At 42.7% G+C, this 16,852-nt stretch overlaps 1 long non-coding RNA gene across 1 annotated transcript; it reads left to right on the top strand.

The window, feature by feature from the left end:
- The first annotated feature begins 9,040 nt into the window (after positions 1-9,040).
- Positions 9,041-15,426, top strand: LOC121233277. Its single transcript, XR_005932302.1, has 3 exons — positions 9,041-9,050; positions 9,820-9,827; positions 15,336-15,426. It is a non-coding gene; the product is annotated as an uncharacterized LOC121233277 (long non-coding RNA).
- The last annotated feature ends 1,426 nt before the right edge of the window (positions 15,427-16,852 follow it).

Raw genomic sequence — 16,852 nt, 5'->3', positions numbered from 1 at the left:
CTATTATAGCTGATAGAAAAGAAAAAAAACCATAGGAGTGGAACTTTATTAAAAAGTACTTTTTTCAATGTACCACAGTCCTAGGATATTACAAAACTCACTGTGAGATCACAGAGGAGAGTTTGCTTAGCAGAACTGAAGCCAGCAACATAAAACCATTCAGGTAATTTTCAACACTTTAATCCATGAGGGAAAAAAAACCTCACAGTTTGTCTGAATCCCCTCTGCAGGTGCCTCCTCTCCTCTGAGTGTAAGGAGAGCCCAAGAAAACTCCTAATTTAGGTGCATCAATTGAATTCCTTAAAGAAAGAGGAGTATGAGAAGAAAAAACCCCTCCAGAGCTTAATTTGGAGTTCCTCAGTCAGGCTTCTGCTCTGAAGAGCATCTTTGTCTTCTCTAAGAGCCCACCGCTTTCCACTCACTGTGGGCCTTCCCAATGCATCCAGCTACGTCAGCTCCCTGAAGCACACATTCCTGTATATTTAGCAAAACAGTGCTATATCCCAATCTTCTGGATAAAGAGTGTCCCCATGTTTCCCAAGGTTGATGGTTTTTTTGCTGGAAGACTCTTATAATGTTGTTCAACTGTCATTACTTTTAAGAACCCCTTGGTTTGAATGTAATTTTGTTCATAGTGAGGTTGCACAGCTGGAGAAGAAAATATGAGCTGAAACAGTGACACCACTTTTGAGCATTAAGTGGAAGAAAGACATGCTCTTTTGTCCATAAATAAAAATTATGTTAATTTTCCCTTTGAAAATCTCTGGACATTCATATCTAGGAGGGAGGAGCAGGGAAAACTAGGGAGAGGGAGAGAACCGACTGGAGATGGTAATCCAGGCTGGTGGTCTTTCCTGTCTTAGGGAATATCTACTCAAATTTGATCAAGGAGTATAAGACTTTGAGAAATTGTAATTTTTCACATGTTCAGGAAGGAGGTGGTTTGAATTTTGAATATAATTGCCAAGAAGATTTGGATGCAGTCAATCTTCAACCTAAGGATACAGACTGCTGAGCACAGTTACTGAGTATACAGGCTGGATGTATTCCGGGCATAGATCAATGTTGTGCAATCGCAGAAACTGTTATTTGTCATGTCAATACCTCCCAACATCTGCAAATGAAGCGCACTGAATACAAGAGGATGGACTCATAGCTACAGCAGTGGACTGTTGCCCTGAGAAACCAGATCAGCAGCTGACCCAGCCACAGTACTCCAGTCGCCCACTAAGCAAAATGCACAGACCAGACCTTTCAGAGCCACTAATGGTGTATTCTTCATTTTCTGGCTGGCTGAGCTCGCAGCGCCAGGGCACTGATTTGTGTACATGCTGCGTCAGCTGAAATCAGCAATAACTCCCATCAGAGCACATTAATTAGAGATGCTCAAAACATTTTGGCATGATGACACTTTATCCAAGTCAAAATATTGCACAGGTGGCTTTAATGATCTTGATTTTGAGGAAAAATAGAACCTGTTGGTAAGGACACAAGCATAGCACAGTAGCAGGAGGGTCAAGTCCCCACTCTGCCAGATTCGAGGTAATCACACACGCATGAAAAGCTTTGCTTCGAAGCAGGCAGCTGAGCAGGGACATCAGCCTGAGGCTATGACTACACTGGCAAGGGATGCAGCATGATGGGGATGAATCTGTAGAGCAGAACAGCTAGTGCTAAGGGACCGAAGCCCAAATTACAGGTGTTTCCAAGGTTAGCACTGCTCTGGTTTTGCTGGACTGAATGTCTATCAGCAGGTTGGAAAGCATCAGGTGTCCTCCAAAGCACATCCTTTAGCTAAGTTTCACCCCAAAGGAATTCATTCAATGAGGGTGATAAAGAGTCACTTCAGCTTGCCTCTGACCAAAATAGAAACATTAGTGTGTGTGTACCCAGAACCTCCAACATACTAAGCTTGTGGTCTGACCAAGAAATATTTTTACTGCTCCAATTTTGCAGTAAAACTCAAAGAGTTTTCAACTCAGTGTAGATCAGAAATTAATTAAAAATGTCAAAAGGCTCTCTGCAACAGAGCTGTTGGCATGCAAGTAGCTCTCCTCAGTAAAACATGCTGTTGCACACCATGAAGAAAAAACATTGTTCTGCCTCTCAAGTTGGCATGGAGAGTCATTGATATGTTTGATGTTAAAGTCTAACTTGATTCCCTATTTGAAAATGAGAAATATAGTCTCCTAACCCCACAGAAGTATGGCAAAAATTAATGAAGTTTTATAAATTATTCACATACTATAGAGCTGAGGGGAAAAAAAGAAAGTTTGACAAAAATATTATAATAATATTCTGTAGTGAATAAGATCACTTACTGGATAATGAAGGAAAGACAAAGTATTGTACATTTGTCTATTAAGTAAGCATCATTTCTTCTGCACGGAGATAAAGACTAGGGCCTACAGAAAACCAGCACATGACAATAGGCTTTAGAATGGTATCATCTGTATATACTACATAATTTTATAGGAAATAATATATAATAAGTTATATGCACAAGGAGACCAAAGCTAAGATTACTTTATCATAACCGCGAAGTACTTAGATTTGCAACCTTACAGAAGGTAACATAGCTTTTATAGTGTAAGTTCTCTTTCTCTCTGCCTGAATATCTCTCTACTAATATAGCACACCAGTGGAGTGAGATCACTCCTGAGATGTTTGCTCACCTCTGAATTAATAAAGGGTTTAATTATAAGAGACTTGAAAATATTAATCCATCCATGTGTAAATAAATTATTTACTTTATGCATCCATTTTGGGGGCTGGATTTGGGGGAGGCTGAGGAGATGTCTCTAGCTATGTGTGTGCATGTACTTTTAGGGCTCAGTAGCATAGCGTTGCTCTAACTCCAGGAAAGCTGTTATTCTTCTGCTGCTACGATGGGCAGCAGCACTGCAGGTCATGTTCACAGAAACAATCTGCTGACACCCAGACCTAATTCCTCAGCAGGATCTCAGTGAGAAATTAGGAAATTCAGACTGATCTCTGGATTCTGAAATGAAATTCTGGAAAGTACAATACAGTTTTATTCAGATTGATTTTTTTCTCAGGCTAGGTTTCTATAGAGGCCATTAAACCAGCAAACCTACCATTCTGTGCGGCTCCACAGGAGCCCCAGGACACCTATCAGAAAATACAGAACCTGACTGCAGCTTCCAAAGACTTTTGTGGCTATCTCCAGCCTCAGACACCCTCCCTCCAACCCCTAACACACTGGGATATGCTGATTCAGAAGGAAGGCTGGTTCTGTGGAAATTACAATAATGGAGGCTTGTTCAAATCCAGAAAATGAAATCTTAGAGATGCAAGGTTTGCCTGGGTACGTACACCTTGGGAGGCTCAACCAGGGAAGAGTTGCTTAAGTTAGCAAATGAAGACAGTGTAGGAACAAGACAAGGAACATATTTAAGTGTGAAATTAGAAGACTGTAATCCTAACAGGAGAGAGCTTGAGGAGCCACAGAGGCTAAATACCCAACCAGAACCCAGAGGACCAAACAACCTTTTGAAAGGCATCAGGGGGCAGGGGTGCCCTCGGAGCAGAGCAGATCGAAGGGGCCATCCTGCCTGTGTTTCCATTCCCAAATTTGCTCTCGTCGTGAGCGCCGTGGCTCGCTTTCACAGCCCGTGAATGGGAGGTAACGCTCCCTCCAGCCCCTCAAGGGTTTTGCTCACTGAGGTTGTTATGTGCTTTGACAGTCTCTCAGAGGGAAGAGTACTCTAAAACTATCAAATGCTGCCGAAAATACAGTATGTGTTTCTTTTCACAAACTCTCAGATTAATTCAAGCCTCAAGTAACAGCTATTCAAGTGTCCTCTAAATGTGAAAGGGACTGAGGATTTCATTTTTATCACTACAGAGCACTAGGCATTTTATTAAACATTGGCCAAGCTGTCTGCAGTGCAAAACTTTCCCCAGCAGAAGTACAACACAAAGTATGAACTCCTGGGTCTACCTTTAGCTTTATGAGAATCTGACTAAAACATAGAGAATCTACTAAAGGAACTAAAATATTTGTGCCCCACACAGTGTGCCTGAAAAAAAGCTTGCTTTTCCCTGAAATGCAGTTGTTCCTAGAACCAAGACTGGAAAAAAATATCACGGATACACAACCATGAAGACAAGTCTATCTGAAACTGGGTACATACCTTGTGCTTACCCAAGTTCTAGCCAAATCAGGCCTAAAGTCTGGATCAGTTTAAAAATATGTAAGGATCTTATTTTTGATAAAATACAGCAAAGATATTGATTATATTTCTTACTTGAAGAACTGGCTAGCAGCCCTCAAACCTCATGATGATGCATTGATTTAGTGCTTAGAGTGGATGAAAAAAATATGAGATGCAATAGATAAACAATTCTGTCTCCTGTCATTAGCGTTGGTCTCTTGAGAACAAGGACAAATGCTACAAATGCTGCAGAAGCAGGCAGAAATAGTGATGGTAGTTTCTATCTAGACAGTAATGCTAATAAGAGCAGTGAAGTTGTGGTCTCCCAGACTGCTGTGTGTGCTAGACAGGCCCACGGGGGAGCTTCAGTAGCTACTTGAGTCGCTAGACTACCCTGAAATTTATGCTGCCACATCTTCACTGCTGCCTAGCCAGCTACATTGGGTATATCTGTCTTTACTGTAGTCACACATCTTGTTACAATACTTTTGGGAGTCTCCCAAGTCAAGTACTGAGGTCCTTCGCTTAAAATGTGAAATCTGCTGCTTGAAGTACAAATGGCACCTTAAAAAGAGAAGGCCAAGTAAACAATCGGTCAGCATTCCTGGAAAAATATGGATAAACCCATAAAAGTTTACCAGCATGGTTATGAAGATGGTGTACAGGAGGTCCCACTGTCTTCAGCCCCACTGACTGCATGAGACTGCGCAAGAGCCACCTGTATTGGAGCTGGCATGTCTCTTTGAAATTACTAACTCAGTTTTTGTTACAACAAAAAGTACAACTCCAGAATTTCCTGGGACAACTTATGCTGCTTTTTACACAGCTAAACAGCCCTTGATATTCACTACAAGACTTCCATTGAGACACCACCGAGGCTGTCATCTACAATCAATATTATTGACTGTTGCCTGGTTTCTGGCCCATGCCTATGGTCCATGAAAGACCTGGTGGGCAAAAGCTGTCATAAAAATCCTATCATTTGTAAGTATTGTCAAAAGCAAATGGTCTGAAAGCAACGAAGATATTCCTATGCTTGTTTTCCTGCCACCGTGTTGCAGATAAACTGAAGCCCAGATGATTAATGGCTATCACAAATGTCAGGAGGCATATGTGATGGCTGTGGGGCTCCTGCAGTCTGGGGCACTCATTTCAGAGCCTGAGGCAGGAGTATGTGTGAGTGCCAAATCAAAACTGGCCAGACGTTGCCTTGGACAGTGGTTCCTGCTTTGGACCAGGGACTAAAACCAGGATCTTCCACTTTCATGGGTGTCCCACACTCCCATACAACTGTGGGGCTTGTTGGACATGTGTTGCATGCACTCCCACTAGATATGGGAGAAAAAGGTTCAAGCCCTTGGTTTATGTATTTAATACTAAGTGAAATCTCAGTAAAGACCCTGCAGCTGCCTCAAGGTTAGGACACGCCTGTATATGGTGGACGGAATACCAGAAATATTTTCAGTAGCATCTAATTGCTTTTCGTCAGCAACCAAAAGCCAACATCAAAAGGCCCTCCTTTGAAACGGAAAACTCTGAAATCTCAAATCATTTCCTACCCAGACTGAGGTGTAAGACTGCAGAGCTAGAAATTGGACTTTTTCCTAGATTCAGTTACTCTGGCACCACACAAGCCTAAGCAGTTGGGTTTTCTCTCAAGGTGACCGTGCAGAGGGATCCTGACCAAGCTCTAACAGTATTCACAGGCACAGAAGTTAGTGATGTGTCAGCCATTAATACTGCTTAAACCTCAGATTTACAGAAGGATTTTCTTTGTGCTTCAGTGCCAAAATTCACTGGATTCTTCTTGTGTAACTGATTACAACAGGAGTTGCTGACAGCTCTATCAGACAGATAAGGGCACTTGAAACTTTTCTGCACTATTTCTAAGGTCAAAAGGACCTTAAAATGTGTACTGCCCACTGACATAGAGGATGAGGTTTTTATTTTTGAAAGGACTGCACACTGCTGATCACCTCCCAAGGGATAGGCACAAAGCCTCATAAGGGATGCAGCTCCTTGTGAAGTTTCAGCAGTGGCATTAACTGCTAACAGAAGACATCCCAAACTCCAGATACTGCTAGCCGCCAGAAGCCTTTCACTTCACCTTTAAAAAAAACAGCCGCAGTGTCATTTTGCAGAAAGGCAAAAACTACATCCATGAGCAAACTTGTTCAGATCCAGTTTGGCACCATGTCTGTGTGGCTGTAAAGCACAGATCATCTGCAGCAGCAATTAAAGTTGGAGGAGGAGGAAGAGGTCAGTGGACCAGTCAATAACCAGCGCACCTTTTCGCCACCGCTGGCACACAACCCTTCTGCAGCTTGTTGCTTAATTAAGGTTTGAAGTTTTCTGTAGTGCACTTCTGCCATCTAGAGGCTTTCCTGCTCTTCTGAAAATCTCCTCTGCCAGGAGGGATTTTTTTTCCCTTCTATATGCCAAACATTTCCCATCAGGTATCAAACCTCTGATTAAAGGATGACAAGGCTAAGACTGTATTAAGAATAGGTTGGAAATAGGAAAGAGGTTTGTTGTGGATCGTAGCTTTGGTGGACTGCAGATTTTATCACACAATTATATTTCATAATAAGCTCTCTGAAATAAAACATTTTGGAGCAAGGGGGATAACACAGGAGACCTGAATCAATATCTAAGATAAACCGCTCTAAAACCCCCAGTGCAAGACACTGATATTTTTAACATTCTCTGAGACTGGAAAAGAACAATGTTTATGTTTATCGCCCAGAAAATAATTTGACTTATAATGAAGGTTGATCCTGTGATTAATACAAACCGCACTGCTGCACACACTGCAGTTAAACATCCCTAAGCACATAAAAGTAAGGGGATTTACATAACAAATCCCTCCACTCACCCCATCACACAGCAACCCACCCCACGCAGTTAACTCTGACCCCCAAGACATACTTAGAACATCTTTCAACATCCCCAGCTCTTGATGCAAGTCTCAGATATTTTGCAAGAGGGAGACAGTCCCATTAGCTCAGCTACAGACTGCCCTGTAAGCGTTAAGCACCCCTGCTATGCTCAGCTTTCATATTTAAAAGCCAGAGTCTCTTCCTCTCTGAGTAAGGCACTGTGCACTGCTCCATTAGTGAGAAGAGAGAGTATGCAGGAGAAAACAGACTGGAAGAGGTGAGCATGGTAGGGTGAAAGCCCCGAGGTGGGATGCAAATCAGGATTTAGGATATATGTTTGCACTGCAATGTGAAAGCTGTCTCCAGGTTGCCTTTAACACCAGACTCTCCACTGCTTTAATGGCAAACAGGAAAGCTCAGCTCTCAGCTAAGGGCTGTCCTGTATGGTGTTTGTGTGCCAAGTGTGTCTGGTGGGATGTTGTCAACCATACCCAGAGAGCTCATGTTCAGGCTATGCGTGAGATAGCTGCATGCTCTGCAGGCAGGTGGACCATGAGCCGATATGCTCATAGTTGCTCTTGTGCATCCATCAAACCCATCCACTCATCAAATGCAATGCAGTATACTCACTCAAATGTCAGCCGCCTCAGCCTAAAATACAACCCCAAAATTCATGTTCAACAGCTGCCACTCACTTAAAGTCTGAAAGTTCACCAGGAAGATCTGGACCTGCCTGCAGCTCTGTGTCTGCAAACCTCCTGCTCCTGCTGCTTGAACCTCAAAGCTGTTGTGGAGCAAGGTCCAGGTCCCCTCAGCACCCACAGCTGACAGCTGTGTTTGGAAAATAGCAAACACACAACAAGAGGATCAGTCTGCAAATTTGTTTTCTTAATAGAATGGGTGGAGGCGATTGTTTGAATTTTTAATGTAGTGTTGTTTTAACATAAACTGCATAGTGTAAGGAGAAGGCTCAGGAAGCCATGTCAGCCCATCGCGCATCTTCCTGGAGGCATGCTCTGAGCACAAAGAACAAAACCCTCCAGCAACTGCACTTTGAAAGTGAGCTCTGTTCAGCTCTTGAAAGAAGAGAAGCCCATGTTCGCTGTCAGGAGCAAATTCTGGGACCTGAATACCAGTGTGCCGCCTCACATGGCTCCAAAGGGGCAGATTTCAGGAACATCCCAGTGTTACCGGTTCCTGCTGCCTTGTTCTGCATTCCTCCCTGCTCTGCATACGTCCCTTTCAGTAAATTCTCAATAACTGTACAGTATTTATATACCTTAATATTGAAATAAATAATAATCAAATAATCAAAGCCCAAATAATCACCTACCATCCAGGACCTGTTGATCCAGGTGAAGTCTTCGGTGGCCTGAAGGAGGACTCTGAGCCTTTTAGCTATTTCTTCTGCCCAAGAAACCAGATACAGTTGTCAGGCATAAGCAGTGCCCTGACGCTGGAAAGAGCGCAGAGGAAAATACGAGAGAGAGAAGAGGAGCATGGGGAAGGCAGAGTCCGAAGCACGAGGGTGCTCCTGTGGCTCTGCTATCATCGTACATCAGCCCTAAGCCAGCTCATGTCGGGGAAGAAACACAAGTGCCAGAGAAAGACGTTGATGGTTTTTCTGTGATAGCACAGGCCGGGAAAGGTTTACCAGCACAAAGCGCGTCTGTTCCGGCAGCCACGAGGAACGGAGTCCCTGAGATTTCCCTCTTTTGAAAATACCAGGGACTTCTCTGGTGAGTGGTTAAACTCATCTACTTCATCAGCCTTTAAAGAATTCACTGTGGTACTGGGCTCCCTCCGAGTGCTCAGGGTCCGACCCCACCGAGCGCTTTAAAGTTTTAGGAAAAATTTACTTACACCTTGGCCAGATAAGCACTTCAGCTCTTCTGCCAAGCAGGAATCCCACTGCTGGTGTCCCAGGAATGAAGGCCATAAACAAGCAGTAGAAATGTCCTGCAGATAAACCTTTTTGTTCAGTGCTCACAGAGTAGCTAACGCAGTGGGATAGCAGCAACACAAATCATCATTATTATCATCCTGAAAGACAGAGGGAAAAATACCTAAAGAAACGAAATTGAAAAGGGAAGTACACTTTCCAGGTCAGCGTTTAAACTACAGGCTGCACTTGAGTATGTTGTGATTTAAGTCAGGGAAGTTTTTATCCTCTGTGTGTTATAAAATACATAGCAAGATGTGGTATAACCCAACTACAAACTTCTCCAGGGAAGCAGGAGAGAGGCACGGTACTAGAAACAGCAGCTGAAGACAATTAATTCGATTTCAAGACCCATATTCTGTTTTTTAAGTATTACCGTACTGAATTACACTATTGTTGCCAGTAATTATTTGAATTGAGTACTTTCGAGAAAGTGATTGATTCAAGTCAGTAGTGGTGACAATGACATAATTCAATATGATAATATTTTAAATACTGAATATTAAAAAATACTGAAATCTAGGTCTATTGACTCCATTTGGTGACATATATGAAAATCTGTGCATGAGATCTGTGTAAATGGCACTGACAAAACCCTGCTGGAAATTTCTTCCTTGTCTGACTTCAGTCCAGCTTTAATTGCGTTCCTAATCCAGTTGAAACATCATGTTCCTAGTCAGTCCCTTGGCCTGGGTCGCTCTTCCCTGTGTCTTCCACCAATTTCCTCCATTCTGTGCCATTTTTAGTTGTGCAAAGAAAAAGCCCTACCATGCGTGGCCATTTCTCTTTCACTATCAAAATGTTAGCTTAGGTTAGGTAGTGTGAGATGTCTATGTGTTCAGCCTACAACCCTTCTGCTGTTAAGCCTTGGCATCTACTGAGGTCTCATTCCCTTGAATAACTGCACCTGAGATAAACTAGATCCCTACTTCTGCATCTCTTTTTATTCCATGCCAGGTCCTGCCTGGAACAATGTTATAGAGAGGATTTGAAAATTCAAGGGAGGTTGGTCTCTGGGGTAAAGGACTGCCAGCACAGGAGTTAGAACAAAGCTCATGTCAAATACAGTGGCATAAAGAAAGGTGAGCTGTGTTTGGTGCTGCTGCTTGTTTTTCACGTTCCCCATCTCAGACCCAGTTCTTCCATGTTTGAAATCAGAGGTCCAGGGAAAAGGTCAAGAGCATCATGCTCTGCATGGCCGGTGCCATTGGTTGATCCAAATTCAACAGCCAAAGCAGATATTATGCTTTAAATGAACCCTGTGCTTAGGAACAAATTACACCAGAAAATATATTACATGCCCTGCTCTTACATTTGATGAACTGTGTGTCTATTGATTTAAAAATATATTTTTCTTTCTCATTATCACTTAAATGTATGGGGTAGTGACTGATTTATGAAGCAGTAGGTATTGTTTCTTTTAAGTCTGATGATAATTACTTTTATTTAATGAATAAGGTCCAGGTTCAATAAAAGACCCATCTGGCTTCATATAATAAATTGATTTTATGGGGCTGCTGCGAAGCGGAAGCCAGAGAGAGTTTTTATTGAATCTAGGCCCAAACACGATATATCACAACTCTCATTTTCAGCTTATTTCATCTATTAATAAAACTCCATTTAATATCCTTGGATATTTTTCAAAAGGTTTGTCCTTTATCCTCTTTGTTGTAATTAGCACGGAGGGTAATTAGTTTTTACATAGGCATTCTCCTTCATCTAGATACAAGTCATCTAAATTATTTTCATTTGCTTATGGAAATGAGAACACCACATTTTTATTTCTCCTTCAATTGCTCCCTGGCGATTACCTTAATTGGAATTACTATTTCTATACCGGTGTTGCGGAGTTTAACTCTTCAGGAACTGTCGCGACGGACAACAAGCCCAGAGCCTTCGGTGGATGGCAAATGAACCGGCGCTGCGCGGACCTAAAGCCTCCAGCTGCCATGCCAAATACCCATCACAAGATTTTGAAGGCCACGGGGACCCCCCTGAATCTTCCCGGCCCCCCGCGAGCGGCCGGGGGTCTCACTGGGGAGGGAGGGCAGCTCTGCGCCCCTGCACGCTGCTTCGGGGAAGGCGGCCAGGAGCAACTTCCACGCCGTGATGCCCGGACTGGCATCCCACCACCGGCTCGTCCTCCTGGCTCCGCAACGGGAAACCACGAGCCCCGAGCGACAGCGAGTGCTCTGCCTGCCTCAAATCCATTACCATAGTAACTGAAATCTTTCGGATGCCCCAACCCGCAGCACTGCATCTGTAAACACAAGCAAGAGCAGAAGATGAGGTGAAGCAGCAACGCTTCGCCTAGCAAAGGCTCACCTCCACCACAGGGCTTCCTTCTTCATTCCAAGGGCTCTCGAGGCAGGTGTCTGTGTTGCTCCTAACAGGCCCTCTTTTTGTGTGTTTGCTTGCTCGGGAGGGTTGTTGTAAAAATGAAAAAATATATACATACATACCTGCAAGTAGTAGATTTTTACATAGTTTTACATGTAATATGGTGTTACACAGAAATCTCTATTTGCATCTAATAAACATATATATTCTAAAATGTCTTTTATTTGGGACAATATTTGCATGAAAATATAAAGTAATGTAAATTAACGTTAAATTAATATTAAATTATATATTGCTATAATAAAATAAATATAAAATATTATTATTATTTATTTAGTAAAAAGAATATTTACATTTTTATTCCAGTTTCTGAATCAAATAGGATAAAAGGCATTCAGACCCCAAATTTATTCCTCTCTCCTTCTTTCGATCTGAAATGAAAATTTCTATTTCATCAAAAATGATGTAAAGAATTTTCAGATTTCATAAATGTTTTTCTTTCATTATGACTATTTTTAATTCATTACTAATATTTCAGGGACGCTAACTCCTCAGACTGTTGTCTGTATACTTTTGTCGCTGCCTTGGCTTAATCTTCACAGCATTCTGCAAACTGTGCTCTCAGACTCTCCAAGAGAGTGGGAAGGTGTGTGGAATACAGGGAAGATAAAATGGAAAATATTACATAATTTAGACATTATTTTCACTTTTTTAAAGAATAATTTGTTTTAAACAACATGAGATACTACGTGCATGGGATACATGTAATCTGTCATTTCAGAATAAATATTATTTAATCTTAAATGTTTCCCGGAGTGCTCACTCTCACCCTTACTGTGGAGCACATTGCCTAAGACTTATCACAATCACATTTTGTTGCTTTTTTAATTCTTGGACTCACATATGATCTGTTAGGGCTTTTAAAAGACCTGAGAGCTTATTCAAAGTATTTTGTTTAATTACAAAGCAGCAAGTAACTTTCTGTTCCAGTTGAATAACACAGACAATAAAATGTTCCTCAGTATGACTACATTTAATATCTTTTTGACATCTTTATGTCATAGACTCAGTGGCATCTTTTCTTTAATATTAAGGTCATTAGAAAAACGCAGCTTGACCATTCTCACATAAGGAAAAACACTTTCAAAGCTGATGTAGTAAAACTGGGAGTGCAAGAAAAAAAAAAAGACCCATAAAAATGAAGCACAAAACTAAAAACCTGGGCAAGCACATTTATTCAGAAATCAGCTCTGCATGTGTACCCAAGAACATACCTAAGAAAGGAAAAGACTCCCCAGCTGATGGCTGCTACTGACCATGCAGTATGGGACAAAACTAGCTGTGATGCATCTGCAACTGTACTTATGTGTCCAAAAAATGGAAACCAAGTTATAAATGATTCAATCCCATAAACTTCGTTGCTGAGGAAGCAGAAAAGCCCCAGATTTCAAATATTCATATTTCGGATGTAACACTGAGGGCGGAAAAACACTTGTAAGCAGGTGAAAACTCAATAAGGAAACCCACAGAGATAGAAAAATGTGGACTATGGGATAACAGCTCAGAGTCACCCCTCAGAGCCAAACTTCACTTTGCAGACTTGTCTGCTTATCATTTAAAACAAACAAAGCCAAACAATCCTCCAAAACCTACCCTGGGTATCAAATATTTAAGCTGTGTAATCACCAGAATATCCTCCTCTGGATTCCTGCACGTTGCTTCAGGGATCAATTAAAAGCACATCTTCTTTCCAGTCCTGCAGGTTTCATCCTCTCAGCCACTGGGACTCCGGGGTTGCCAGCTGCCAAGAGCACAAAGCCGAATACTGAATGAGATACCAAGGGCAAGACGGCGGCAAGAGGGGAAAGAAGGTGAAAGAAGCCTGTTTGCTGCAATTATTCATACAAGTAAAGTGCTTTAATGTTCATCTTCAGAACTAGAATAACTAGTGACATTGCCGACAATGGCATGATGCAGTAAGAACCGAGGAAGGAAGGGACACAGGGCTGAGGGTGCTTCATTCCCTGTATCCTTGGGTGCACTTGGAGTGGTAGTGTGTAAGGAAGAGTTCAACTGTAAACAGACCCTGCTCTGTGAAGAGACCTTTTTTTTTCATCTCACCTCTGGCTTTGCCACAGGCATTAAAATGGAGAAGCAGAGATTTGAGGCTACTGTGGAAGAGAAGCCAGTTGATAATTAAGCAGATAGCGTCCTCTGTACTACGGTCTTTGGGCAAGGCAACTTTGCATGAGGCAAGGCAACTTTGCAGGAGACAAGGCTTCAGTAATGAGATACCACAGAAAATACTTTAAAAGTAAGAGATGACTAAGGATCAGCAGCTAGGATAGGGTTTTCAATGGAAAGGAGGGATTCATTTTGGAGATACATTGCGGGCTTGGCATTTTAGCAGGAGGTTATCTTGGGGAAGTGGCAAGTCTTGGAGGCTGGAGAAAGAAGCGGATCTGAGATGGCATCATTAGTGTCAGGGGATTTCCAGAGATGAGGAGTTCACACACGGGTGCTTGTTGGAGGGGGTTTGAAGCAGTTATGGTTTGGAGGGCGGTTGGTCTGGATATCCCGGAGAGTTCCTATCTGACATGTCCCAGCCATTTGCATATAAAAAATTTAAAAATTGTTGTCTGATGGTTTCTGTCATAGAAATAATGTCATAAAAGCACAGGTGAGAGTTCTTACTGCCTAATTGTAGGTGCCAATGGCAACTGGAAGATTAGTTTCCAGTGCTCTCATGTAGCTAATGGAGATGGGCTTCTCCTGAGGCACTCAGCGGAAACCCACCACAGATGCTCTGATTTGCCTCTTCAAGTGCCTCCCTTGCTACAGAGGAAAGCTGGATGAGTAGCATAGAACAGCTACCTATCTTTTAGATAGCTAATGTAGGTAAGACAAAGGAGACTTAAGCAAATACCTCAAGACGAACTGAGTGTTAAGAACTTCCCACGTGATATTAATGCCACCTTCACCTCGATCTTCAACACTGATGATGGGCCCTGGTGTCCCTCAGCGCCCTGTGTTGGAAGACCATGACTGGGGGGATGATAAACTCCCAGCTGACTCTGAACTTGTTCGAGATTTGCTGCTCCAGCTGGATGCGCATAAGTCTATGGGGCCCAATGGGATTATCCAAGAGTACTGAAATAGTAGGCTGATGTTATCACGGGCCCTCTCTCCATTATTTTTCAATGGTCTTGAGAGTCTGGAGAGGTCCCAGTTGACTGGAAGCTAGCAAATGTTGTCCCAGTTTTCAAGAAGGGTAAGAAGGAAGACCCTGGTAATTACAGGCCTGTCAGTCTCACTTCAGTGCCTGGTAAAATTATGGAGAAGGTTGTTCTGGGAGCTGTTGAAAAACACTTGAGAGACAACACAGTCATTGGTCATAGCCAGCATGGGTTCCTGAGGGGAAAGTCCTGCTTGACTAGCTTAATTTCCTTTTATGACAAGGTCACCTATCTAGTTGACAAAGGCAAGCCAGTAGATGTGAGGTTTTGGGATTTTAGCAAAGCTTTTGTTACTATCTCTCACAGTACCCTTCTGGATAAACTGTCCATTACACAGCTAGACAAGTCCATAACACATTGGGTGAGCAATTGGCTCATGGGTCAGGCTAAAAGGGTTATAGTAAATGGGATTTACATCAGGCTGGTGGCCAGTCACCAGTGGGGTTCCCCAGGGCTCAATTTTAGGGCCAGTGCTCTTTAATGTTTCCTGGACGCAGGAATTGAATGTACATTGAGTAAGTTTGCCGACAATACTGAACTAGGAGGAGCTGTGGACTCCCTTGAGGGTAAAGAGGCCTTACAGAGAGATCTGGATAGACTAGAGAGCTGGGCAGTCACCAACCATATGAAATTTAACAAGAGCAAGTGTCAGATTCTCCACCTGGGATGGTGTAATCCTGGTTATACATGCAAATTGGGGCACGAGAGGCTGGCAAGCAGCCCCGTGAAAAGAGATCGGGGGGTCTCGGTTGATGGCAAGTTGAATATGAGTCAACAGTGTGCTCTGGCAACCAAAAGGGCCAACCGTGGCCTGGGGTGCATCAAGCACAGCGTAGCTAGCTGGCCAAGGGAGGTGATTGTCTCACTCTATACTGCACTGGTGCAGAACAACCTCGAATGCTGTGTGCAGTTTTGGGCGCCTCAATATAAGAAGGACACCAGACTATTAGAGTGCATCCAGAGGAGGGCAATCAAAATGGTGGAAGGCCTTGAGGGCAAGAGTTACGAGGAGGGGCTGAGGTAATTTGGTTTGTTCAGCTTGGAGAAGAAAAGGATGAGGGGTGTCTGCATCACAGTTTACAACTTCCTCAAGGGAGGCAGACGAGAGGGAGGTGCTGGTCTCTGGTGACCAGTGATAGGACACAAGGAAATGGAATGAAGCTGCATCAGGGGAAGTTCAGATTGGACATTAGGAAAAGGTTCTTCACTGAGAGGGTGGTCGGTCACTGGAACAGGCTCCCCAGGGAAGTGGTCATGGCACTAAGCCTGTCAAGAGTTCAAGGAGTGTCTGGAAGATGCTCTTAGTCATATGGTTTAGTTTTAGGTAGTCCTGCAAGGAACAGGGAGTTGGACTTGATGATACATATGGGTCCCTTTCAGCTTGAGATATTCTATGATGCTATGTGGGTGGAAGAGCTAGAGACACCAGCTTGTTACCTACTGCACCTGCCTCAAGTCAGACAATCTGAGTAATCAGGGCTGTTCCAGATGACAGCAACGGATCATCCTTTGACAAACATCTTAAACTCATGGGTTACTTTATAACTTCATCTTCAGACAATTTACTTTCTGATCCTTCTAAAATGTCACAAGTTATTTCAATACATAACAAAATCTATCTTACCCAAAGCCAATCAAACATCCACTAGTTCCATTTATTTTCATGGAACACCCTTCAAACAGGCGCACCTCTGCACACTTCATAACAAAAATCACTTCCTATGGCAGTATCTACTAATGAATCTTCTTTAATTGCTGACAGCAGGATGAGCAACATCAGTTTCTTCTATGAAGCCATGTCTAGCTCTTGCTCATTCTTCATAGTTGCTAAAGTAAACGGCAAGCACAGCAGCCACAATGATCTGGCACATCAAGTTTAAGCTGATGTTCCAGGTAATTCACCTGTTGCAGCTAATTTGGTATCTTCTTGCCCATGACTAAAAGCCTGCTGTTCCCTAGATTTTTGTATGCTAACCTCACGATGTCAGGGATGCTTTAGATGGTCAGTCAGTGCTAAGGCAAGGGGTATTGTGCAGTTTCTCAGGGATATGTGCACGTACATGAATAGCTGGATATGACATCTTTAAGGCCCACCTCCCCTCCCAGCCTGTTGTTCCATACATCCAGCAAAAATACATATACATAGCAAAAATGCAATTGATTGCTGCTGTGCGGCATGAGTCTGTTAAAAAAAAAAAAGAAAGAAAAAAAGAGGCGTACTTGGGTAAATCAAATGTAAAATTCATATACTGTAATGCATGAACAGATTTGAGTTAC

The sequence above is a fragment of the Aquila chrysaetos genome, chromosome 4, assembly GCF_900496995.4.
Source record: "Aquila chrysaetos chrysaetos chromosome 4, bAquChr1.4, whole genome shotgun sequence".
NCBI lineage: Eukaryota > Metazoa > Chordata > Aves > Accipitriformes > Accipitridae > Aquila > Aquila chrysaetos.
This window is presented reverse-complemented; position numbering and strand designations above follow the sequence as displayed.